At 44.0% G+C, this 21,627-nt stretch overlaps 15 non-coding genes and 16 pseudogenes across 15 annotated transcripts; all 31 read left to right on the top strand.

The window, feature by feature from the left end:
- The first annotated feature begins 235 nt into the window (after positions 1–235).
- LOC141778751 (U1 spliceosomal RNA) lies at positions 236–370 on the top strand (annotated as a pseudogene).
- A 525-nt stretch (positions 371–895) lies between these two features.
- LOC141778519 (U1 spliceosomal RNA) lies at positions 896–1,059 on the top strand. The gene has a single exon (XR_012596092.1). It is a non-coding gene; the product is annotated as a U1 spliceosomal RNA (small nuclear RNA).
- A 576-nt stretch (positions 1,060–1,635) lies between these two features.
- LOC141778742 (U1 spliceosomal RNA) lies at positions 1,636–1,770 on the top strand (annotated as a pseudogene).
- Positions 1,771–2,295: 525 nt separating this feature from the next.
- LOC141779783 (U1 spliceosomal RNA) lies at positions 2,296–2,459 on the top strand. The gene has a single exon (XR_012596430.1). It is a non-coding gene; the product is annotated as a U1 spliceosomal RNA (small nuclear RNA).
- Positions 2,460–3,035: 576 nt separating this feature from the next.
- Positions 3,036–3,170, top strand: LOC141778737 (U1 spliceosomal RNA; annotated as a pseudogene).
- Positions 3,171–3,695: 525 nt separating this feature from the next.
- Positions 3,696–3,859, top strand: LOC141779725 (U1 spliceosomal RNA). Its single transcript, XR_012596407.1, has one exon. It is a non-coding gene; the product is annotated as a U1 spliceosomal RNA (small nuclear RNA).
- A 576-nt stretch (positions 3,860–4,435) lies between these two features.
- LOC141778734 (U1 spliceosomal RNA) lies at positions 4,436–4,570 on the top strand (annotated as a pseudogene).
- Positions 4,571–5,095: 525 nt separating this feature from the next.
- LOC141778522 (U1 spliceosomal RNA) lies at positions 5,096–5,259 on the top strand. Its single transcript, XR_012596093.1, has one exon. It is a non-coding gene; the product is annotated as a U1 spliceosomal RNA (small nuclear RNA).
- A 576-nt stretch (positions 5,260–5,835) lies between these two features.
- On the top strand, positions 5,836–5,970 carry LOC141778730 (U1 spliceosomal RNA; annotated as a pseudogene).
- Positions 5,971–6,495: 525 nt separating this feature from the next.
- LOC141779677 (U1 spliceosomal RNA) lies at positions 6,496–6,659 on the top strand. Its single transcript, XR_012596389.1, has one exon. It is a non-coding gene; the product is annotated as a U1 spliceosomal RNA (small nuclear RNA).
- A 576-nt stretch (positions 6,660–7,235) lies between these two features.
- LOC141778724 (U1 spliceosomal RNA) lies at positions 7,236–7,370 on the top strand (annotated as a pseudogene).
- A 525-nt stretch (positions 7,371–7,895) lies between these two features.
- Positions 7,896–8,059, top strand: LOC141779636 (U1 spliceosomal RNA). The gene has a single exon (XR_012596373.1). It is a non-coding gene; the product is annotated as a U1 spliceosomal RNA (small nuclear RNA).
- Positions 8,060–8,632: 573 nt separating this feature from the next.
- On the top strand, positions 8,633–8,767 carry LOC141778717 (U1 spliceosomal RNA; annotated as a pseudogene).
- Positions 8,768–9,292: 525 nt separating this feature from the next.
- On the top strand, positions 9,293–9,456 carry LOC141779575 (U1 spliceosomal RNA). The gene has a single exon (XR_012596352.1). It is a non-coding gene; the product is annotated as a U1 spliceosomal RNA (small nuclear RNA).
- A 573-nt stretch (positions 9,457–10,029) lies between these two features.
- On the top strand, positions 10,030–10,164 carry LOC141778709 (U1 spliceosomal RNA; annotated as a pseudogene).
- Positions 10,165–10,689: 525 nt separating this feature from the next.
- Positions 10,690–10,853, top strand: LOC141780545 (U1 spliceosomal RNA). The gene has a single exon (XR_012596691.1). It is a non-coding gene; the product is annotated as a U1 spliceosomal RNA (small nuclear RNA).
- A 573-nt stretch (positions 10,854–11,426) lies between these two features.
- On the top strand, positions 11,427–11,561 carry LOC141778706 (U1 spliceosomal RNA; annotated as a pseudogene).
- Positions 11,562–12,086: 525 nt separating this feature from the next.
- LOC141779507 (U1 spliceosomal RNA) lies at positions 12,087–12,250 on the top strand. Its single transcript, XR_012596333.1, has one exon. It is a non-coding gene; the product is annotated as a U1 spliceosomal RNA (small nuclear RNA).
- A 576-nt stretch (positions 12,251–12,826) lies between these two features.
- On the top strand, positions 12,827–12,961 carry LOC141778702 (U1 spliceosomal RNA; annotated as a pseudogene).
- A 525-nt stretch (positions 12,962–13,486) lies between these two features.
- LOC141778468 (U1 spliceosomal RNA) lies at positions 13,487–13,650 on the top strand. Its single transcript, XR_012596079.1, has one exon. It is a non-coding gene; the product is annotated as a U1 spliceosomal RNA (small nuclear RNA).
- Positions 13,651–14,225: 575 nt separating this feature from the next.
- On the top strand, positions 14,226–14,360 carry LOC141778696 (U1 spliceosomal RNA; annotated as a pseudogene).
- Positions 14,361–14,885: 525 nt separating this feature from the next.
- On the top strand, positions 14,886–15,049 carry LOC141779456 (U1 spliceosomal RNA). Its single transcript, XR_012596305.1, has one exon. It is a non-coding gene; the product is annotated as a U1 spliceosomal RNA (small nuclear RNA).
- A 573-nt stretch (positions 15,050–15,622) lies between these two features.
- On the top strand, positions 15,623–15,757 carry LOC141778686 (U1 spliceosomal RNA; annotated as a pseudogene).
- A 525-nt stretch (positions 15,758–16,282) lies between these two features.
- Positions 16,283–16,446, top strand: LOC141780540 (U1 spliceosomal RNA). The gene has a single exon (XR_012596690.1). It is a non-coding gene; the product is annotated as a U1 spliceosomal RNA (small nuclear RNA).
- A 573-nt stretch (positions 16,447–17,019) lies between these two features.
- On the top strand, positions 17,020–17,154 carry LOC141778681 (U1 spliceosomal RNA; annotated as a pseudogene).
- A 525-nt stretch (positions 17,155–17,679) lies between these two features.
- Positions 17,680–17,843, top strand: LOC141779404 (U1 spliceosomal RNA). The gene has a single exon (XR_012596284.1). It is a non-coding gene; the product is annotated as a U1 spliceosomal RNA (small nuclear RNA).
- Positions 17,844–18,419: 576 nt separating this feature from the next.
- Positions 18,420–18,554, top strand: LOC141778675 (U1 spliceosomal RNA; annotated as a pseudogene).
- A 525-nt stretch (positions 18,555–19,079) lies between these two features.
- Positions 19,080–19,243, top strand: LOC141778462 (U1 spliceosomal RNA). The gene has a single exon (XR_012596076.1). It is a non-coding gene; the product is annotated as a U1 spliceosomal RNA (small nuclear RNA).
- Positions 19,244–19,818: 575 nt separating this feature from the next.
- On the top strand, positions 19,819–19,953 carry LOC141778815 (U1 spliceosomal RNA; annotated as a pseudogene).
- A 576-nt stretch (positions 19,954–20,529) lies between these two features.
- LOC141778941 (U1 spliceosomal RNA) lies at positions 20,530–20,664 on the top strand (annotated as a pseudogene).
- Positions 20,665–21,189: 525 nt separating this feature from the next.
- Positions 21,190–21,353, top strand: LOC141779347 (U1 spliceosomal RNA). The gene has a single exon (XR_012596267.1). It is a non-coding gene; the product is annotated as a U1 spliceosomal RNA (small nuclear RNA).
- The last annotated feature ends 274 nt before the right edge of the window (positions 21,354–21,627 follow it).

Raw genomic sequence — 21,627 nt, 5'->3', positions numbered from 1 at the left:
TATTTTGAAGAAAAAAAGATTTATGTAACAAATAACCAACTGAGTAGAGATTGTCAACTGTGACTGTATTGTAGTAACACGCTTCAAGTGTCAACCCAAACTAGCCAAATTTTTCAGAATGTGTGACAACATCAAAGGACGATGACATCACATCAAAGGACGATGACATCACTGTAATACATAAAACGATATGTATGAATATTCGAAATGGTATATGAAAAACTAAATTTATTAAATTCTTATGTTGTTCACCCAGGGCGAGGCTCAGCCATTGCACTCCGGTTGTGCTGACCCCTGTGAATTCCCCAAATGTGGGAATCTCAACTGCATAATTTCTGGTAGTGGGGGACTGCGTTCGCGCTCTCCCCTGATCATTATGTCCAATGAAAGGAGTCCTCGGCTGCGATGGACTTAAATGTGCTGCGCAGCATGCTAATATCCAGCTTCCCAGTCACTGTGATTGTGGCAATGTTCATTTTGAGGGTTTTGGATTCTTTTACAGTATGTCCAGAAAACTGGCTGTGTTGCTGTGCAGCAGTGTCTGGTGTACGCTGTGAAGCTGTGTGTTGAGCAATGCCAGTTGCCCGTGATCCCCATGACAGCAAGAAGTGGGTGTGGTCTTTTGGATGGGACCAAATCATTTGTGTGTACTCCTCTCCGAGGTTGCTCTTTCTTTGTGGAAGAAATGTATTCTAAACCTTCTTCCATTGCTAGCATGCTTGGGTTTAAGGTTTTGTGCTGTTGCTGGGCTGTGTTTTCTTTCTTAGAGGCAGAAACAGCTTGCCAAGGTGAGCTAGTGCTAAAGGCACTGAACTCTAGGATTTTGCGCTGTTGCAACTGTCAGCCAGGGTGCTGTGTCTGAGAATGACCACCCTGTCTCTGACTCATCCAACTCATACTTACCTGGCTGGGGAGATACAATGATCAAGTATGTTGTTCACCCAGGGCGAGGCTCAGCCATTGCACTCCAGTTGTGCTGACCCCTGTGAATTCCCCAAATGTGGGAATCTCAACTGCATAATTTCTGGTAGTGGGGGACTGCGTTCGCGCTCTCCCCTGATCATTATGTCCAAGTTAAATGAAAGGAGTCCTCGGCTGCGATGTACTTTAATGTGCTGCGCAGCATGCTAATATCCAGCTTCCTAGTCAGTGTGATTGCGGCAATGTTCATTCTGAGGCCTTTGGATACTTTTGCAGTATGTCCAGAAAAGTGGCAGTGTTGCTGTGCAGCAGTGACTGGTGTACGTTGTGAACCTGTGTGTTGAGCAATGCCAGTTGCATCCAACTCAAATTTACTTGACAGGGGAGATACAATGATCAAGTATTTTATGACAATCATTTTTTTTTAAAGATAAAAACAAATACAGATTAATACCAACCACATTCTTGAAAAGAAGCATTATTTTGAAGAAAAAAAGATTTATGTAACAAATAACCAACTGAGTAGAGATTGTCAACTGTGACTGTATTGTAGTAACACGCTTCAAGTGTCAACCCAAACTAGCCAAATTTTTCAGAATGTGTGACAACATCAAAGGACGATGACATCACATCAAAGGACGATGACATCACTGTAATACATAAAACGATATGTATGAATATTCGAAATGGTATATGAAAAACTAAATTTATTAAATTCTTATGTTGTTCACCCAGGGCGAGGCTCAGCCATTGCACTCCGGTTGTGCTGACCCCTGTGAATTCCCCAAATGTGGGAATCTCAACTGCATAATTTCTGGTAGTGGGGGACTGCGTTCGCGCTCTCCCCTGATCATTATGTCCAATGAAAGGAGTCCTCGGCTGCGATGGACTTAAATGTGCTGCGCAGCATGCTAATATCCAGCTTCCCAGTCAGCGTGATTGTGGCAATGTTCATTTTGAGGCTTTTGGATTCTTTTACAGTATGTCCAGAAAACTGGCAGTGTTGCTGTGCAGCAGTGTCTGGTGTACGCTGTGAAGCTGTGTGTTGAGCAATGCCAGTTGCCCGTGATCCCCATGACAGCAAGAAGTGGGTGTGGTCTTTTGGATGGGACCAAATAATTTGTGTGTACTCCTCTCCGAGGTTGCTCTTTCTTTGTGGAAGAAATGTATTCTAAACCTTCTTCCATTGCTAGCATGCTTGGGTTTAAGGTTTTGTGCTGTTGCTGGGCTGTGTTTTCTTTCTTAGAGGCAGAAACAGCTTGCCAAGGTGAGCTAGTGCTAAAGGCACTGAACTCTAGGATTTTGCGCTGTTGCAACTGTCAGCCAGGGTGCTGTGTCTGAGAATGACCACCCTGTCTCTGACTCATCCAACTCATACTTACCTGGCAGGGGAGATACAATGATCAAGTATGTTGTTCACCCAGGGCGAGGCTCAGCCATTGCACTCCGGTTGTGCTGACCCCTGTGAATTCCCCAAATGTGGGAATCTCAACTGCATAATTTCTGGTAGTGGGGGACTGCGTTCGCGCTCTCCCCTGATCATTATGTCCAAGTTAAATGAAAGGAGTCCTCGGCTGCGATGTACTTTAATGTGCTGCGCAGCATGCTAATATCCAGCTTCCTAGTCAGTGTGATTGCGGCAATGTTCATTCTGAGGCCTTTGGATACTTTTGCAGTATGTCCAGAAAAGTGGCAGTGTTGCTGTGCAGCAGTGACTGGTGTACGTTGTGAACCTGTGTGTTGAGCAATGCCAGTTGCATCCAACTCAAATTTACTTGGCAGGGGAGATACAATGATCAAGTATTTTATGACAATCATTTTTTTTTAAAGATAAAAACAAATACAGATTAATACCAACCACATTCTTGAAAAGAAGCATTATTTTGAAGAAAAAAAGATTTATGTAACAAATAACCAACTGAGTAGAGATTGTCAACTGTGACTGTATTGTAGTAACACGCTTCAAGTGTCAACCCAAACTAGCCAAATTTTTCAGAATGTGTGACAACATCAAAGGACGATGACATCACATCAAAGGACGATGACATCACTGTAATACATAAAACGATATGTATGAATATTCGAAATGGTATATGAAAAACTAAATTTATTAAATTCTTATGTTGTTCACCCAGGGCGAGGCTCAGCCATTGCACTCCGGTTGTGCTGACCCCTGTGAATTCCCCAAATGTGGGAATCTCAACTGCATAATTTCTGGTAGTGGGGGACTGCGTTCGCGCTCTCCCCTGATCATTATGTCCAATGAAAGGAGTCCTCGGCTGCGATGGACTTAAATGTGCTGCGCAGCATGCTAATATCCAGCTTCCCAGTCAGCGTGATTGTGGCAATGTTCATTTTGAGGCTTTTGGATTCTTTTACAGTATGTCCAGAAAACTGGCTGTGTTGCTGTGCAGCAGTGTCTGGTGTACGCTGTGAAGCTGTGTGTTGAGCAATGCCAGTTGCCCGTGATCCCCATGACAGCAAGAAGTGGGTGTGGTCTTTTGGATGGGACCAAATCATTTGTGTGTACTCCTCTCCGAGGTTGCTCTTTCTTTGTGGAAGAAATGTATTCTAAACCTTCTTCCATTGCTAGCATGCTTGGGTTTAAGGTTTTGTGCTGTTGCTGGGCTGTGTTTTCTTTCTTAGAGGCAGAAACAGCTTGCCAAGGTGAGCTAGTGCTAAAGGCACTGAACTCTAGGATTTTGCGCTGTTGCAACTGTCAGCCAGGGTGCTGTGTCTGAGAATGACCACCCTGTCTCTGACTCATCCAACTCATACTTACCTGGCAGGGGAGATACAATGATCAAGTATGTTGTTCACCCAGGGCGAGGCTCAGCCATTGCACTCCGGTTGTGCTGACCCCTGTGAATTCCCCAAATGTGGGAATCTCAACTGCATAATTTCTGGTAGTGGGGGACTGCGTTCGCGCTCTCCCCTGATCATTATGTCCAAGTTAAATGAAAGGAGTCCTCGGCTGCGATGTACTTTAATGTGCTGCGCAGCATGCTAATATCCAGCTTCCTAGTCAGTGTGATTGCGGCAATGTTCATTCTGAGGCCTTTGGATACTTTTGCAGTATGTCCAGAAAAGTGGCAGTGTTGCTGTGCAGCAGTGACTGGTGTACGTTGTGAACCTGTGTGTTGAGCAATGCCAGTTGCATCCAACTCAAATTTACTTGGCAGGGGAGATACAATGATCAAGTATTTTATGACAATCATTTTTTTTTAAAGATAAAAACAAATACAGATTAATACCAACCACATTCTTGAAAAGAAGCATTATTTTGAAGAAAAAAAGATTTATGTAACAAATAACCAACTGAGTAGAGATTGTCAACTGTGACTGTATTGTAGTAACACGCTTCAAGTGTCAACCCAAACTAGCCAAATTTTTCAGAATGTGTGACAACATCAAAGGACGATGACATCACATCAAAGGACGATGACATCACTGTAATACATAAAACGATATGTATGAATATTCGAAATGGTATATGAAAAACTAAATTTATTAAATTCTTATGTTGTTCACCCAGGGCGAGGCTCAGCCATTGCACTCCGGTTGTGCTGACCCCTGTGAATTCCCCAAATGTGGGAATCTCAACTGCATAATTTCTGGTAGTGGGGGACTGCGTTCGCGCTCTCCCCTGATCATTATGTCCAATGAAAGGAGTCCTCGGCTGCGATGGACTTAAATGTGCTGCGCAGCATGCTAATATCCAGCTTCCCAGTCAGCGTGATTGTGGCAATGTTCATTTTGAGGGTTTTGGATTCTTTTACAGTATGTCCAGAAAACTGGCTGTGTTGCTGTGCAGCAGTGTCTGGTGTACGCTGTGAAGCTGTGTGTTGAGCAATGCCAGTTGCCCGTGATCCCCATGACAGCAAGAAGTGGGTGTGGTCTTTTGGATGGGACCAAATCATTTGTGTGTACTCCTCTCCGAGGTTGCTCTTTCTTTGTGGAAGAAATGTATTCTAAACCTTCTTCCATTGCTAGCATGCTTGGGTTTAAGGTTTTGTGCTGTTGCTGGGCTGTGTTTTCTTTCTTAGAGGCAGAAACAGCTTGCCAAGGTGAGCTAGTGCTAAAGGCACTGAACTCTAGGATTTTGCGCTGTTGCAACTGTCAGCCAGGGTGCTGTGTCTGAGAATGACCACCCTGTCTCTGACTCATCCAACTCATACTTACCTGGCTGGGGAGATACAATGATCAAGTATGTTGTTCACCCAGGGAGAGGCTCAGCCATTGCACTCCAGTTGTGCTGACCCCTGTGAATTCCCCAAATGTGGGAATCTCAACTGCATAATTTCTGGTAGTGGGGGACTGCGTTCGCGCTCTCCCCTGATCATTATGTCCAAGTTAAATGAAAGGAGTCCTCGGCTGCGATGTACTTTAATGTGCTGCGCAGCATGCTAATATCCAGCTTCCTAGTCAGTGTGATTGCGGCAATGTTCATTCTGAGGCCTTTGGATACTTTTGCAGTATGTCCAGAAAAGTGGCAGTGTTGCTGTGCAGCAGTGACTGGTGTACGTTGTGAACCTGTGTGTTGAGCAATGCCAGTTGCATCCAACTCAAATTTACTTGGCAGGGGAGATACAATGATCAAGTATTTTATGACAATCATTTTTTTTTAAAGATAAAAACAAATACAGATTAATACCAACCACATTCTTGAAAAGAAGCATTATTTTGAAGAAAAAAAGATTTATGTAACAAATAACCAACTGAGTAGAGATTGTCAACTGTGACTGTATTGTAGTAACACGCTTCAAGTGTCAACCCAAACTAGCCAAATTTTTCAGAATGTGTGACAACATCAAAGGACGATGACATCACATCAAAGGACGATGACATCACTGTAATACATAAAACGATATGTATGAATATTCGAAATGGTATATGAAAAACTAAATTTATTAAATTCTTATGTTGTTCACCCAGGGCGAGGCTCAGCCATTGCACTCCGGTTGTGCTGACCCCTGTGAATTCCCCAAATGTGGGAATCTCAACTGCATAATTTCTGGTAGTGGGGGACTGCGTTCGCGCTCTCCCCTGATCATTATGTCCAATGAAAGGAGTCCTCGGCTGCGATGGACTTAAATGTGCTGCGCAGCATGCTAATATCCAGCTTCCCAGTCAGCGTGATTGTGGCAATGTTCATTTTGAGGCTTTTGGATTCTTTTACAGTATGTCCAGAAAAGTGGCAGTGTTGCTGTGCAGCAGTGTCTGGTGTACGCTGTGAAGCTGTGTGTTGAGCAATGCCAGTTGCCCGTGATCCCCATGACAGCAAGAAGTGGGTGTGGTCTTTTGGATGGGACCAAATAATTTGTGTGTTCTCCTCTCCGAGGTTGCTCTTTCTTTGTGGAAGAAATGTATTCTAAACCTTCTTCCATTGCTAGCATGCTTGGGTTTAAGGTTTTGTGCTGTTGCTGGGCTGTGTTTTCTTTCTTAGAGGCAGAAACAGCTTGCCAAGGTGAGCTAGTGCTAAAGGCACTGAACTCTAGGATTTTGCGCTGTTGCAACTGTCAGCCAGGGTGCTGTGTCTGAGAATGACCACCCTGTCTCTGACTCATCCAACTCATACTTACCTGGCAGGGGAGATACAATGATCAAGTATGTTGTTCACCCAGGGCGAGGCTCAGCCATTGCACTCCGGTTGTGCTGACCCCTGTGAATTCCCCAAATGTGGGAATCTCAACTGCATAATTTCTGGTAGTGGGGGACTGCGTTCGCGCTCTCCCCTGATCATTATGTCCAAGTTAAATGAAAGGAGTCCTCGGCTGCGATGTACTTTAATGTGCTGCGCAGCATGCTAATATCCAGCTTCCTAGTCAGTGTGATTGCGGCAATGTTCATTCTGAGGCCTTTGGATACTTTTGCAGTATGTCCAGAAAAGTGGCAGTGTTGCTGTGCAGCAGTGACTGGTGTACGTTGTGAACCTGTGTGTTGAGCAATGCCAGTTGCATCCAACTCAAATTTACTTGGCAGGGGAGATACAATGATCAAGTATTTTATGACAATCATTTTTTTTTAAAGATAAAAACAAATACAGATTAATACCAACCACATTCTTGAAAAGAAGCATTATTTTGAAGAAAAAAAGATTTATGTAACAAATAACCAACTGAGTAGAGATTGTCAACTGTGACTGTATTGTAGTAACACGCTTCAAGTGTCAACCCAAACTAGCCAAATTTTTCAGAATGTGTGACAACATCAAAGGACGATGACATCACATCAAAGGACGATGACATCACTGTAATACATAAAACGATATGTATGAATATTCGAAATGGTATATGAAAAACTAAATTTATTAAATTCTTATGTTGTTCACCCAGGGCGAGGCTCAGCCATTGCACTCCGGTTGTGCTGACCCCTGTGAATTCCCCAAATGTGGGAATCTCAACTGCATAATTTCTGGTAGTGGGGGACTGCGTTCGCGCTCTCCCCTGATCATTATGTCCAATGAAAGGAGTCCTCGGCTGCGATGGACTTAAATGTGCTGCGCAGCATGCTAATATCCAGCTTCCCAGTCAGCGTGATTGTGGCAATGTTCATTTTGAGGCTTTTGGATTCTTTTACAGTATGTCCAGAAAACTGGCAGTGTTGCTGTGCAGCAGTGTCTGGTGTACGCTGTGAAGCTGTGTGTTGAGCAATGCCAGTTGCCCGTGATCCCCATGACAGCAAGAAGTGGGTGTGGTCTTTTGGATGGGACCAAATAATTTGTGTGTACTCCTCTCCGAGGTTGCTCTTTCTTTGTGGAAGAAATGTATTCTAAACCTTCTTCCATTGCTAGCATGCTTGGGTTTAAGGTTTTGTGCTGTTACTGGGCTGTGTTTTCTTTCTTAGAGGCAGAAACAGCTTGCCAAGGTGAGCTAGTGCTAAAGGCACTGAACTCTAGGATTTTGCGCTGTTGCAACTGTCAGCCAGGGTGCTGTGTCTGAGAATGACCACCCTGTCTCTGACTCATCCAACTCATACTTACCTGGCAGGGGAGATACAATGATCAAGTATGTTGTTCACCCAGGGCGAGGCTCAGCCATTGCACTCCGGTTGTGCTGACCCCTGTGAATTCCCCAAATGTGGGAATCTCAACTGCATAATTTCTGGTAGTGGGGGACTGCGTTCGCGCTCTCCCCTGATCATTATGTCCAAGTTAAATGAAAGGAGTCCTCGGCTGCGATGTACTTTAATGTGCTGCGCAGCATGCTATCCAGCTTCCTAGTCAGTGTGATTGCGGCAATGTTCATTCTGAGGCCTTTGGATACTTTTGCAGTATGTCCAGAAAAGTGGCAGTGTTGCTGTGCAGCAGTGACTGGTGTACGTTGTGAACCTGTGTGTTGAGCAATGCCAGTTGCATCCAACTCAAATTTACTTGGCAGGGGAGATACAATGATCAAGTATTTTATGACAATCATTTTTTTTTAAAGATAAAAACAAATACAGATTAATACCAACCACATTCTTGAAAAGAAGCATTATTTTGAAGAAAAAAAGATTTATGTAACAAATAACCAACTGAGTAGAGATTGTCAACTGTGACTGTATTGTAGTAACACGCTTCAAGTGTCAACCCAAACTAGCCAAATTTTTCAGAATGTGTGACAACATCAAAGGACGATGACATCACATCAAAGGACGATGACATCACTGTAATACATAAAACGATATGTATGAATATTCGAAATGGTATATGAAAAACTAAATTTATTAAATTCTTATGTTGTTCACCCAGGGCGAGGCTCAGCCATTGCACTCCGGTTGTGCTGACCCCTGTGAATTCCCCAAATGTGGGAATCTCAACTGCATAATTTCTGGTAGTGGGGGACTGCGTTCGCGCTCTCCCCTGATCATTATGTCCAATGAAAGGAGTCCTCGGCTGCGATGGACTTAAATGTGCTGCGCAGCATGCTAATATCCAGCTTCCCAGTCAGCGTGATTGTGGCAATGTTCATTTTGAGGCTTTTGGATTCTTTTACAGTATGTCCAGAAAACTGGCAGTGTTGCTGTGCAGCAGTGTCTGGTGTACGCTGTGAAGCTGTGTGTTGAGCAATGCCAGTTGCCCGTGATCCCCATGACAGCAAGAAGTGGGTGTGGTCTTTTGGATGGGACCAAATAATTTGTGTGTACTCCTCTCCGAGGTTGCTCTTTCTTTGTGGAAGAAATGTATTCTAAACCTTCTTCCATTGCTAGCATGCTTGGGTTTAAGGTTTTGTGCTGTTACTGGGCTGTGTTTTCTTTCTTAGAGGCAGAAACAGCTTGCCAAGGTGAGCTAGTGCTAAAGGCACTGAACTCTAGGATTTTGCGCTGTTGCAACTGTCAGCCAGGGTGCTGTGTCTGAGAATGACCACCCTGTCTCTGACTCATCCAACTCATACTTACCTGGCAGGGGAGATACAATGATCAAGTATGTTGTTCACCCAGGGCGAGGCTCAGCCATTGCACTCCGGTTGTGCTGACCCCTGTGAATTCCCCAAATGTGGGAATCTCAACTGCATAATTTCTGGTAGTGGGGGACTGCGTTCGCGCTCTCCCCTGATCATTATGTCCAAGTTAAATGAAAGGAGTCCTCGGCTGCGATGTACTTTAATGTGCTGCGCAGCATGCTATCCAGCTTCCTAGTCAGTGTGATTGCGGCAATGTTCATTCTGAGGCCTTTGGATACTTTTGCAGTATGTCCAGAAAAGTGGCAGTGTTGCTGTGCAGCAGTGACTGGTGTACGTTGTGAACCTGTGTGTTGAGCAATGCCAGTTGCATCCAACTCAAATTTACTTGGCAGGGGAGATACAATGATCAAGTATTTTATGACAATCATTTTTTTTTAAAGATAAAAACAAATACAGATTAATACCAACCACATTCTTGAAAAGAAGCATTATTTTGAAGAAAAAAAGATTTATGTAACAAATAACCAACTGAGTAGAGATTGTCAACTGTGACTGTATTGTAGTAACACGCTTCAAGTGTCAACCCAAACTAGCCAAATTTTTCAGAATGTGTGACAACATCAAAGGACGATGACATCACATCAAAGGACGATGACATCACTGTAATACATAAAACGATATGTATGAATATTCGAAATGGTATATGAAAAACTAAATTTATTAAATTCTTATGTTGTTCACCCAGGGCGAGGCTCAGCCATTGCACTCCGGTTGTGCTGACCCCTGTGAATTCCCCAAATGTGGGAATCTCAACTGCATAATTTCTGGTAGTGGGGGACTGCGTTCGCGCTCTCCCCTGATCATTATGTCCAATGAAAGGAGTCCTCGGCTGCGATGGACTTAAATGTGCTGCGCAGCATGCTAATATCCAGCTTCCCAGTCAGCGTGATTGTGGCAATGTTCATTTTGAGGCTTTTGGATTCTTTTACAGTATGTCCAGAAAACTGGCAGTGTTGCTGTGCAGCAGTGTCTGGTGTACGCTGTGAAGCTGTGTGTTGAGCAATGCCAGTTGCCCGTGATCCCCATGACAGCAAGAAGTGGGTGTGGTCTTTTGGATGGGACCAAATAATTTGTGTGTACTCCTCTCCGAGGTTGCTCTTTCTTTGTGGAAGAAATGTATTCTAAACCTTCTTCCATTGCTAGCATGCTTGGGTTTAAGGTTTTGTGCTGTTGCTGGGCTGTGTTTTCTTTCTTAGAGGCAGAAACAGCTTGCCAAGGTGAGCTAGTGCTAAAGGCACTGAACTCTAGGATTTTGCGCTGTTGCAACTGTCAGCCAGGGTGCTGTGTCTGAGAATGACCACCCTGTCTCTGACTCATCCAACTCATACTTACCTGGCAGGGGAGATACAATGATCAAGTATGTTGTTCACCCAGGGCGAGGCTCAGCCATTGCACTCCGGTTGTGCTGACCCCTGTGAATTCCCCAAATGTGGGAATCTCAACTGCATAATTTCTGGTAGTGGGGGACTGCATTCGCGCTCTCCCCTGATCATTATGTCCAAGTTAAATGAAAGGAGTCCTCGGCTGCGATGTACTTTAATGTGCTGCGCAGCATGCTATCCAGCTTCCTAGTCAGTGTGATTGCGGCAATGTTCATTCTGAGGCCTTTGGATACTTTTGCAGTATGTCCAGAAAAGTGGCAGTGTTGCTGTGCAGCAGTGACTGGTGTACGTTGTGAACCTGTGTGTTGAGCAATGCCAGTTGCATCCAACTCAAATTTACTTGGCAGGGGAGATACAATGATCAAGTATTTTATGACAATCATTTTTTTTTAAAGATAAAAACAAATACAGATTAATACCAACCACATTCTTGAAAAGAAGCATTATTTTGAAGAAAAAAAGATTTATGTAACAAATAACCAACTGAGTAGAGATTGTCAACTGTGACTGTATTGTAGTAACACGCTTCAAGTGTCAACCCAAACTAGCCAAATTTTTCAGAATGTGTGACAACATCAAAGGACGATGACATCACATCAAAGGACGATGACATCACTGTAATACATAAAACGATATGTATGAATATTCGAAATGGTATATGAAAAACTAAATTTATTAAATTCTTATGTTGTTCACCCAGGGCGAGGCTCAGCCATTGCACTCCGGTTGTGCTGACCCCTGTGAATTCCCCAAATGTGGGAATCTCAACTGCATAATTTCTGGTAGTGGGGGACTGCGTTCGCGCTCTCCCCTGATCATTATGTCCAATGAAAGGAGTCCTCGGCTGCGATGGACTTAAATGTGCTGCGCAGCATGCTAATATCCAGCTTCCCAGTCAGCGTGATTGTGGCAATGTTCATTTTGAGGCTTTTGGATTCTTTTACAGTATGTCCAGAAAACTGGCTGTGTTGCTGTGCAGCAGTGTCTGGTGTACGCTGTGAAGCTGTGTGTTGAGCAATGCCAGTTGCCCGTGATCCCCATGACAGCAAGAAGTGGGTGTGGTCTTTTGGATGGGACCAAATCATTTGTGTGTACTCCTCTCCGAGGTTGCTCTTTCTTTGTGGAAGAAATGTATTCTAAACCTTCTTCCATTGCTAGCATGCTTGGGTTTAAGGTTTTGTGCTGTTGCTGGGCTGTGTTTTCTTTCTTAGAGGCAGAAACAGCTTGCCAAGGTGAGCTAGTGCTAAAGGCACTGAACTCTAGGATTTTGCGCTGTTGCAACTGTCAGCCAGGGTGCTGTGTCTGAGAATGACCACCCTGTCTCTGACTCATCCAACTCATACTTACCTGGCAGGGGAGATACAATGATCAAGTATGTTGTTCACCCAGGGCGAGGCTCAGCCATTGCACTCCGGTTGTGCTGACCCCTGTGAATTCCCCAAATGTGGGAATCTCAACTGCATAATTTCTGGTAGTGGGGGACTGCGTTCGCGCTCTCCCCTGATCATTATGTCCAAGTTAAATGAAAGGAGTCCTCGGCTGCGATGTACTTTAATGTGCTGCGCAGCATGCTAATATCCAGCTTCCTAGTCAGTGTGATTGCGGCAATGTTCATTCTGAGGCCTTTGGATACTTTTGCAGTATGTCCAGAAAAGTGGCAGTGTTGCTGTGCAGCAGTGACTGGTGTACGTTGTGAACCTGTGTGTTGAGCAATGCCAGTTGCATCCAACTCAAATTTACCTGGCAGGGGAGATACAATGATCAAGTATTTTATGACAATCATTTTTTTTTAAAGATAAAAACAAATACAGATTAATACCAACCACATTCTTGAAAAGAAGCATTATTTTGAAGAAAAAATGATTTATGTAACAAATAACCAACTGAGTAGAGATTGTCAACTGTGACTGTATTGTAGTAACACGCTTCAAGTGTCAACCCAAACTAGCCAAATTTTTCAGAATGTGTGACAACATCAAAGGACGATGACATCACATCAAAGGACGATGACATCACTGTAATACATAAAACGATATGTATGAATATTCGAAATGGTATATGAAAAACTAAATTTATTAAATTCTTATGTTGTTCACCCAGGGCGAGGCTCAGCCATTGCACTCCGGTTGTGCTGACCCCTGTGAATTCCCCAAATGTGGGAATCTCAACTGCATAATTTCTGGTAGTGGGGGACTGCGTTCGCGCTCTCCCCTGATCATTATGTCCAATGAAAGGAGTCCTCGGCTGCGATGGACTTAAATGTGCTGCGCAGCATGCTAATATCCAGCTTCCCAGTCAGCGTGATTGTGGCAATGTTCATTTTGAGGCTTTTGGATTCTTTTACAGTATGTCCAGAAAACTGGCAGTGTTGCTGTGCAGCAGTGTCTGGTGTACGCTGTGAAGCTGTGTGTTGAGCAATGCCAGTTGCCCGTGATCCCCATGACAGCAAGAAGTGGGTGTGGTCTTTTGGATGGGACCAAATCATTTGTGTGTACTCCTCTCCGAGGTTGCTCTTTCTTTGTGGAAGAAATGTATTCTAAACCTTCTTCCATTGCTAGCATGCTTGGGTTTAAGGTTTTGTGCTGTTGCTGGGCTGTGTTTTCTTTCTTAGAGGCAGAAACAGCTTGCCAAGGTGAGCTAGTGCTAAAGGCACTGAACTCTAGGATTTTGCGCTGTTGCAACTGTCAGCCAGGGTGCTGTGTCTGAGAATGACCACCCTGTCTCTGACTCATCCAACTCATACTTACCTGGCAGGGGAAATACAATTATCAAGTATGTTGTTCACCCAGGGCGAGGCTCAGCCATTGCACTCCGGTTGTGCTGACCCCTGTGAATTCCCCAAATGTGGGAATCTCAACTGCATAATTTCTGGTAGTGGGGGACTGCGTTCGCGCTCTCCCCTGATCATTATGTCCAAGTTAAATGAAAGGAGTCCTCGGCTGCGATGTACTTTAATGTGCTGCGCAGCATGCTAATATCCAGCTTCCATGTCAGTGTGATTGCGGCAATGTTCATTCTGAGGCCTTTGATACTTTTGCAGTATGTCCAGAAAAGTGGCAGTGTTGCTGTGCAGCAGTGACTGGTGTACGTTGTGAACCTGTGTGTTGATTAATGCCAGTTGCATCCAACTCAAATTTACCTGGCAGGGGAGATACAATGATCAAGTATTTTATGACAATCATTTTTTTTTAAAGATAAAAACAAATACAGATTAATACCAACCACATTCTTGAAAAGAAGCATTATTTTGAAGAAAAAATGATTTATGTAACAAATAACCAACTGAGTAGAGATTGTCAACTGTGACTGTATTGTAGTAACACGCTTCAAGTGTCAACCCAAACTAGCCAAATTTTTCAGAATGTGTGACAACATCAAAGGACGATGACATCACATCAAAGGACGATGACATCACTGTAATACATAAAACGATATGTATGAATATTCGAAATGGTATATGAAAAACTAAATTTATTAAATTCTTATGTTGTTCACCCAGGGCGAGGCTCAGCCATTGCACTCCGGTTGTGCTGACCCCTGTGAATTCCCCAAATGTGGGAATCTCAACTGCATAATTTCTGGTAGTGGGGGACTGCGTTCGCGCTCTCCCCTGATCATTATGTCCAATGAAAGGAGTCCTCGGCTGCGATGGACTTAAATGTGCTGCGCAGCATGCTAATATCCAGCTTCCCAGTCAGCGTGATTGTGGCAATGTTCATTTTGAGGCTTTTGGATTCTTTTACAGTATGTCCAGAAAACTGGCAGTGTTGCTGTGCAGCAGTGTCTGGTGTACGCTGTGAAGCTGTGTGTTGAGCAATGCCAGTTGCCCGTGATCCCCATGACAGCAAGAAGTGGGTGTGGTCTTTTGGATGGGACCAAATAATTTGTGTGTACTCCTCTCCGAGGTTGCTCTTTCTTTGTGGAAGAAATGTATTCTAAACCTTCTTCCATTGCTAGCATGCTTGGGTTTAAGGTTTTGTGCTGTTGCTGGGCTGTGTTTTCTTTCTTAGAGGCAGAAACAGCTTGCCAAGGTGAGCTAGTGCTAAAGGCACTGAACTCTAGGATTTTGCGCTGTTGCAACTGTCAGCCAGGGTGCTGTGTCTGAGAATGACCACCCTGTCTCTGACTCATCCAACTCATACTTACCTGGCAGGGGAGATACAATGATCAAGTATGTTGTTCACCCAGGGCGAGGCTCAGCCATTGCACTCCGGTTGTGCTGACCCCTGTGAATTCCCCAAATGTGGGAATCTCAACTGCATAATTTCTGGTAGTGGGGGACTGCGTTCGCGCTCTCCCCTGATCATTATGTCCAAGTTAAATGAAAGGAGTCCTCGGCTGCGATGTACTTTAATGTGCTGCGCAGCATGCTATCCAGCTTCCTAGTCAGTGTGATTGCGGCAATGTTCATTCTGAGGCCTTTGGATACTTTTGCAGTATGTCCAGAAAAGTGGCAGTGTTGCTGTGCAGCAGTGACTGGTGTACGTTGTGAACCTGTGTGTTGAGCAATGCCAGTTGCATCCAACTCAAATTTACTTGGCAGGGGAGATACAATGATCAAGTATTTTATGACAATCATTTTTTTTTAAAGATAAAAACAAATACAGATTAATACCAACCACATTCTTGAAAAGAAGCATTATTTTGAAGAAAAAAAGATTTATGTAACAAATAACCAACTGAGTAGAGATTGTCAACTGTGACTGTATTGTAGTAACACGCTTCAAGTGTCAACCCAAACTAGCCAAATTTTTCAGAATGTGTGACAACATCAAAGGACGATGACATCACATCAAAGGACGATGACATCACTGTAATACATAAAACGATATGTATGAATATTCGAAATGGTATATGAAAAACTAAATTTATTAAATTCTTATGTTGTTCACCCAGGGCGAGGCTCAGCCATTGCACTCCGGTTGTGCTGACCCCTGTGAATTCCCCAAATGTGGGAATCTCAACTGCATAATTTCTGGTAGTGGGGGACTGCGTTCGCGCTCTCCCCTGATCATTATGTCCAATGAAAGGAGTCCTCGGCTGCGATGGACTTAAATGTGCTGCGCAGCATGCTAATATCCAGCTTCCCAGTCAGCGTGATTGTGGCAATGTTCATTTTGAGGCTTTTGGATTCTTTTACAGTATGTCCAGAAAACTGGCAGTGTTGCTGTGCAGCAGTGTCTGGTGTACGCTGTGAAGCTGTGTGTTGAGCAATGCCAGTTGCCCGTGATCCCCATGACAGCAAGAAGTGGGTGTGGTCTTTTGGATGGGACCAAATAATTTGTGTGTACTCCTCTCCGAGGTTGCTCTTTCTTTGTGGAAGAAATGTATTCTAAACCTTCTTCCATTGCTAGCATGCTTGGGTTTAAGGTTTTGTGCTGTTGCTGGGCTGTGTTTTCTTTCTTAGAGGCAGAAACAGCTTGCCAAGGTGAGCTAGTGCTAAAGGCACTGAACTCTAGGATTTTGCGCTGTTGCAACTGTCAGCCAGGGTGCTGTGTCTGAGAATGACCACCCTGTCTCTGACTCATCCAACTCATACTTACCTGGCAGGGGAGATACAATGATCAAGTATGTTGTTCACCCAGGGCGAGGCTCAGCCATTGCACTCCGGTTGTGCTGACCCCTGTGAATTCCCCAAATGTGGGAATCTCAACTGCATAATTTCTGGTAGTGGGGGACTGCATTCGCGCTCTCCCCTGATCATTATGTCCAAGTTAAATGAAAGGAGTCCTCGGCTGCGATGTACTTTAATGTGCTGCGCAGCATGCTATCCAGCTTCCTAGTCAGTGTGATTGCGGCAATGTTCATTCTGAGGCCTTTGGATACTTTTGCAGTATGTCCAGAAAAGTGGCAGTGTTGCTGTGCAGCAGTGACTGGTGTACGTTGTGAACCTGTGTGTTGAGCAATGCCAGTTGCATCCAACTCAAATTTACTTGGCAGGGGAGATACAATGATCAAGTATTTTATGACAATCATTTTTTTTTAAAGATAAAAACAAATACAGATTAATACCAACCACATTCTTGAAAAGAAGCATTATTTTGAAGAAAAAAAGATTTATGTAACAAATAACCAACTGAGTAGAGATTGTCAACTGTGACTGTATTGTAGTAACACGCTTCAAGTGTCAACCCAAACTAGCCAAATTTTTCAGAATGTGTGACAACATCAAAGGACGATGACATCACATCAAAGGACGATGACATCACTGTAATACATAAAACGATATGTATGAATATTCGAAATGGTATATGAAAAACTAAATTTATTAAATTCTTATGTTGTTCACCCAGGGCGAGGCTCAGCCATTGCACTCCGGTTGTGCTGACCCCTGTGAATTCCCCAAATGTGGGAATCTCAACTGCATAATTTCTGGTAGTGGGGGACTGCGTTCGCGCTCTCCCCTGATCATTATGTCCAATGAAAGGAGTCCTCGGCTGCGATGGACTTAAATGTGCTGCGCAGCATGCTAATATCCAGCTTCCCAGTCAGCGTGATTGTGGCAATGTTCATTTTGAGGCTTTTGGATTCTTTTACAGTATGTCCAGAAAACTGGCTGTGTTGCTGTGCAGCAGTGTCTGGTGTACGCTGTGAAGCTGTGTGTTGAGCAATGCCAGTTGCCCGTGATCCCCATGACAGCAAGAAGTGGGTGTGGTCTTTTGGATGGGACCAAATCATTTGTGTGTACTCCTCTCCGAGGTTGCTCTTTCTTTGTGGAAGAAATGTATTCTAAACCTTCTTCCATTGCTAGCATGCTTGGGTTTAAGGTTTTGTGCTGTTGCTGGGCTGTGTTTTCTTTCTTAGAGGCAGAAACAGCTTGCCAAGGTGAGCTAGTGCTAAAGGCACTGAACTCTAGGATTTTGCGCTGTTGCAACTGTCAGCCAGGGTGCTGTGTCTGAGAATGACCACCCTGTCTCTGACTCATCCAACTCATACTTACCTGGCAGGGGAGATACAATGATCAAGTATGTTGTTCACCCAGGGCGAGGCTCAGCCATTGCACTCCGGTTGTGCTGACCCCTGTGAATTCCCCAAATGTGGGAATCTCAACTGCATAATTTCTGGTAGTGGGGGACTGCGTTCGCGCTCTCCCCTGATCATTATGTCCAAGTTAAATGAAAGGAGTCCTCGGCTGCGATGTACTTTAATGTGCTGCGCAGCATGCTAATATCCAGCTTCCTAGTCAGTGTGATTGCGGCAATGTTCATTCTGAGGCCTTTGGATACTTTTGCAGTATGTCCAGAAAAGTGGCAGTGTTGCTGTGCAGCAGTGACTGGTGTACGTTGTGAACCTGTGTGTTGAGCAATGCCAGTTGCATCCAACTCAAATTTACCTGGCAGGGGAGATACAATGATCAAGTATTTTATGACAATCATTTTTTTTTAAAGATAAAAACAAATACAGATTAATACCAACCACATTCTTGAAAAGAAGCATTATTTTGAAGAAAAAATGATTTATGTAACAAATAACCAACTGAGTAGAGATTGTCAACTGTGACTGTATTGTAGTAACACGCTTCAAGTGTCAACCCAAACTAGCCAAATTTTTCAGAATGTGTGACAACATCAAAGGACGATGACATCACATCAAAGGACGATGACATCACTGTAATACATAAAACGATATGTATGAATATTCGAAATGGTATATGAAAAACTAAATTTATTAAATTCTTATGTTGTTCACCCAGGGCGAGGCTCAGCCATTGCACTCCGGTTGTGCTGACCCCTGTGAATTCCCCAAATGTGGGAATCTCAACTGCATAATTTCTGGTAGTGGGGGACTGCGTTCGCGCTCTCCCCTGATCATTATGTCCAATGAAAGGAGTCCTCGGCTGCGATGGACTTAAATGTGCTGCGCAGCATGCTAATATCCAGCTTCCCAGTCAGCGTGATTGTGGCAATGTTCATTTTGAGGCTTTTGGATTCTTTTACAGTATGTCCAGAAAACTGGCAGTGTTGCTGTGCAGCAGTGTCTGGTGTACGCTGTGAAGCTGTGTGTTGAGCAATGCCAGTTGCCCGTGATCCCCATGACAGCAAGAAGTGGGTGTGGTCTTTTGGATGGGACCAAATCATTTGTGTGTACTCCTCTCCGAGGTTGCTCTTTCTTTGTGGAAGAAATGTATTCTAAACCTTCTTCCATTGCTAGCATGCTTGGGTTTAAGGTTTTGTGCTGTTGCTGGGCTGTGTTTTCTTTCTTAGAGGCAGAAACAGCTTGCCAAGGTGAGCTAGTGCTAAAGGCACTGAACTCTAGGATTTTGCGCTGTTGCAACTGTCAGCCAGGGTGCTGTGTCTGAGAATGACCACCCTGTCTCTGACTCATCCAACTCATACTTACCTGGCAGGGGAAATACAATTATCAAGTATGTTGTTCACCCAGGGCGAGGCTCAGCCATTGCACTCCGGTTGTGCTGACCCCTGTGAATTCCCCAAATGTGGGAATCTCAACTGCATAATTTCTGGTAGTGGGGGACTGCGTTCGCGCTCTCCCCTGATCATTATGTCCAAGTTAAATGAAAGGAGTCCTCGGCTGCGATGTACTTTAATGTGCTGCGCAGCATGCTAATATCCAGCTTCCTTGTCAGTGTGATTGCGGCAATGTTCATTCTGAGGCCTTTGATACTTTTGCAGTATGTCCAGAAAAGTGGCAGTGTTGCTGTGCAGCAGTGACTGGTGTACGTTGTGAACCTGTGTGTTGATTAATGCCAGTTGCATCCAACTCAAATTTACCTGGCAGGGGAGATACAATGATCAAGTATTTTATGACAATCATTTTTTTTTAAAGATAAAAACAAATACAGATTAATACCAACCACATTCTTGAAAAGAAGCCTTATTTTGAAGAAAAAATGATTTATGTAACAAATAACCAACTGAGTAGAGATTGTCAACTGTGACTGTATTGTAGTAACACGCTTCAAGTGTCAACCCAAACTAGCCAAATTTTTCAGAATGTGTGACAACATCAAAGGACGATGACATCACATCAAAGGACGATGACATCACTGTAATACATAAAACGATATGTATGAATATTCGAAATGGTATATGAAAAACTAAATTTATTAAATTCTTATGTTGTTCACCCAGGGCGAGGCTCAGCCTTTGCACTCCGGTTGTGCTGACCCCTGTGAATTCCCCAAATGTGGGAATCTCAACTGCATAATTTCTGGTAGTGGGGGACTGCGTTCGCGCTCTCCCCTGATCATTATGTCCAAGTTAAATGAAAGGAGTCCTCGGCTGCGATGGACTTAAATGTGCTGCGCAGCATGCTAATATCCAGCTTCCTAGTCAGTGTGATTGCGGCAATGTTCATTTTGAGGCCTTTGGATACTTTTGCAGTATGTCCAGAAAAGTGGCAGTGTTGCTGTGCAGCAGTGACTGGTGTACGTTGTGAACCTGTGTGTTGAGCAATGCCAGTTGCATCCAACTCAAATTTACTTGGCAGGGGAGATACAATGATCAAGTATTTTATGACAATCATTTTTTTTTAAAGATAAAAACAAATACAGATTAATACCAACCACATTCTTGAAAAGAAGCATTATTTTGAAGAAAAAAAGATTTATGTAACAAATAACCAACTGAGTAGAGATTGTCAACTGTGACTGTATTGTAGTAACACGCTTCAAGTGTCAACCCAAACTAGCCAAATTTTTCAGAATGTGTGACAACATCAAAGGACGATGACATCACATCAAAGGACGATGACATCACTGTAATACATAAAACGATATGTATGAATATTCGAAATGGTATATGAAAAACTAAATTTATTAAATTCTTATGTTGTTCACCCATGGCGAGGCTCAGCCATTGCACTCCGGTTGTGCTGACCCCTGTGAATTCCCCAAATGTGGGAATCTCAACTGCATAATTTCTGGTAGTGGGGGACTGCGTTCGCGCTCTCCCCTGATCATTATGTCCAATGCAAGGATTCCTCGGCTGCGATGGACTTAAATGTGCTGCGCAGCATGCTAATATCCAGCTTCCCAGTCAGCGTGATTGTGGCAATGTTCATTTTGAGGCCTTTGGATTCTTTTACAGTATGTCCAGAAAACTGGCTGTGTTGCTGTGCAGCAGTGTCTGGTGTACGCTGTGAAGCTGTGTGTTGAGCAATGCCAGTTGCCCGTGATCCCCATGACAGCAAGAAGTGGGTGTGGGCTTTTGGATGGGACCAAATCATTTGTGTGTACTCCTCTCCGAGGTTGCTCTTTCTTTGTGGAAGAAATGTATTCTAAACCTTCTTCCATTGCTAGCATGCTTGGGTTTAAGGTTTTGTGCTGTTGCTGGGCTGTGTTTTCTTTCTTAGAGGCAGAAACAGCTTGCCAAGGTGAGCTAGTGCTAAAGGCACTGAACTCTAGGATTTTGCGCTGTTGCAACTGTCAGCCAGGGTGCTGTGTCTGAGAATGACCACCCTGTCTCTGACTCATCCAACTCATACTTACCTGGCAGGGGAGATACAATGATCAAGTATGTTGTTCACCCAGGGCGAGGCTCAGCCATTGCACTCCGGTTGTGCTGACCCCTGTGAATTCCCCAAATGTGGGAATCTCAACTGCATAATTTCTGGTAGTGGGGGACTGCGTTCGCGCTCTCCCCTGATCATTATGTCCAAGTTAAATGAAAGGAGTCCTCGGCTGCGATGTACTTTAATGTGCTGCGCAGCATGCTAATATCCAGCTTCCTTGTCAGTGTGATTGCGGCAATGTTCATTCTGAGGCCTTTGATACTTTTGCAGTATGTCCAGAAAAGTGGCAGTGTTGCTGTGCAGCAGTGACTGGTGTACGTTGTGAACCTGTGTGTTGATTAATGCCAGTTGCATCCAACTCAAATTTACCTGGCAGGGGAGATACAATGATCAAGTATTTTATGACA

The sequence above is a fragment of the Sebastes fasciatus genome, chromosome 1 (genome assembly GCF_043250625.1).
Source record: "Sebastes fasciatus isolate fSebFas1 chromosome 1, fSebFas1.pri, whole genome shotgun sequence".
Lineage (NCBI taxonomy): Eukaryota > Metazoa > Chordata > Actinopteri > Perciformes > Sebastidae > Sebastes > Sebastes fasciatus.
Note: the sequence above shows the minus strand (reverse complement) of the source record. Positions and strands in the feature narration are given on the sequence as shown.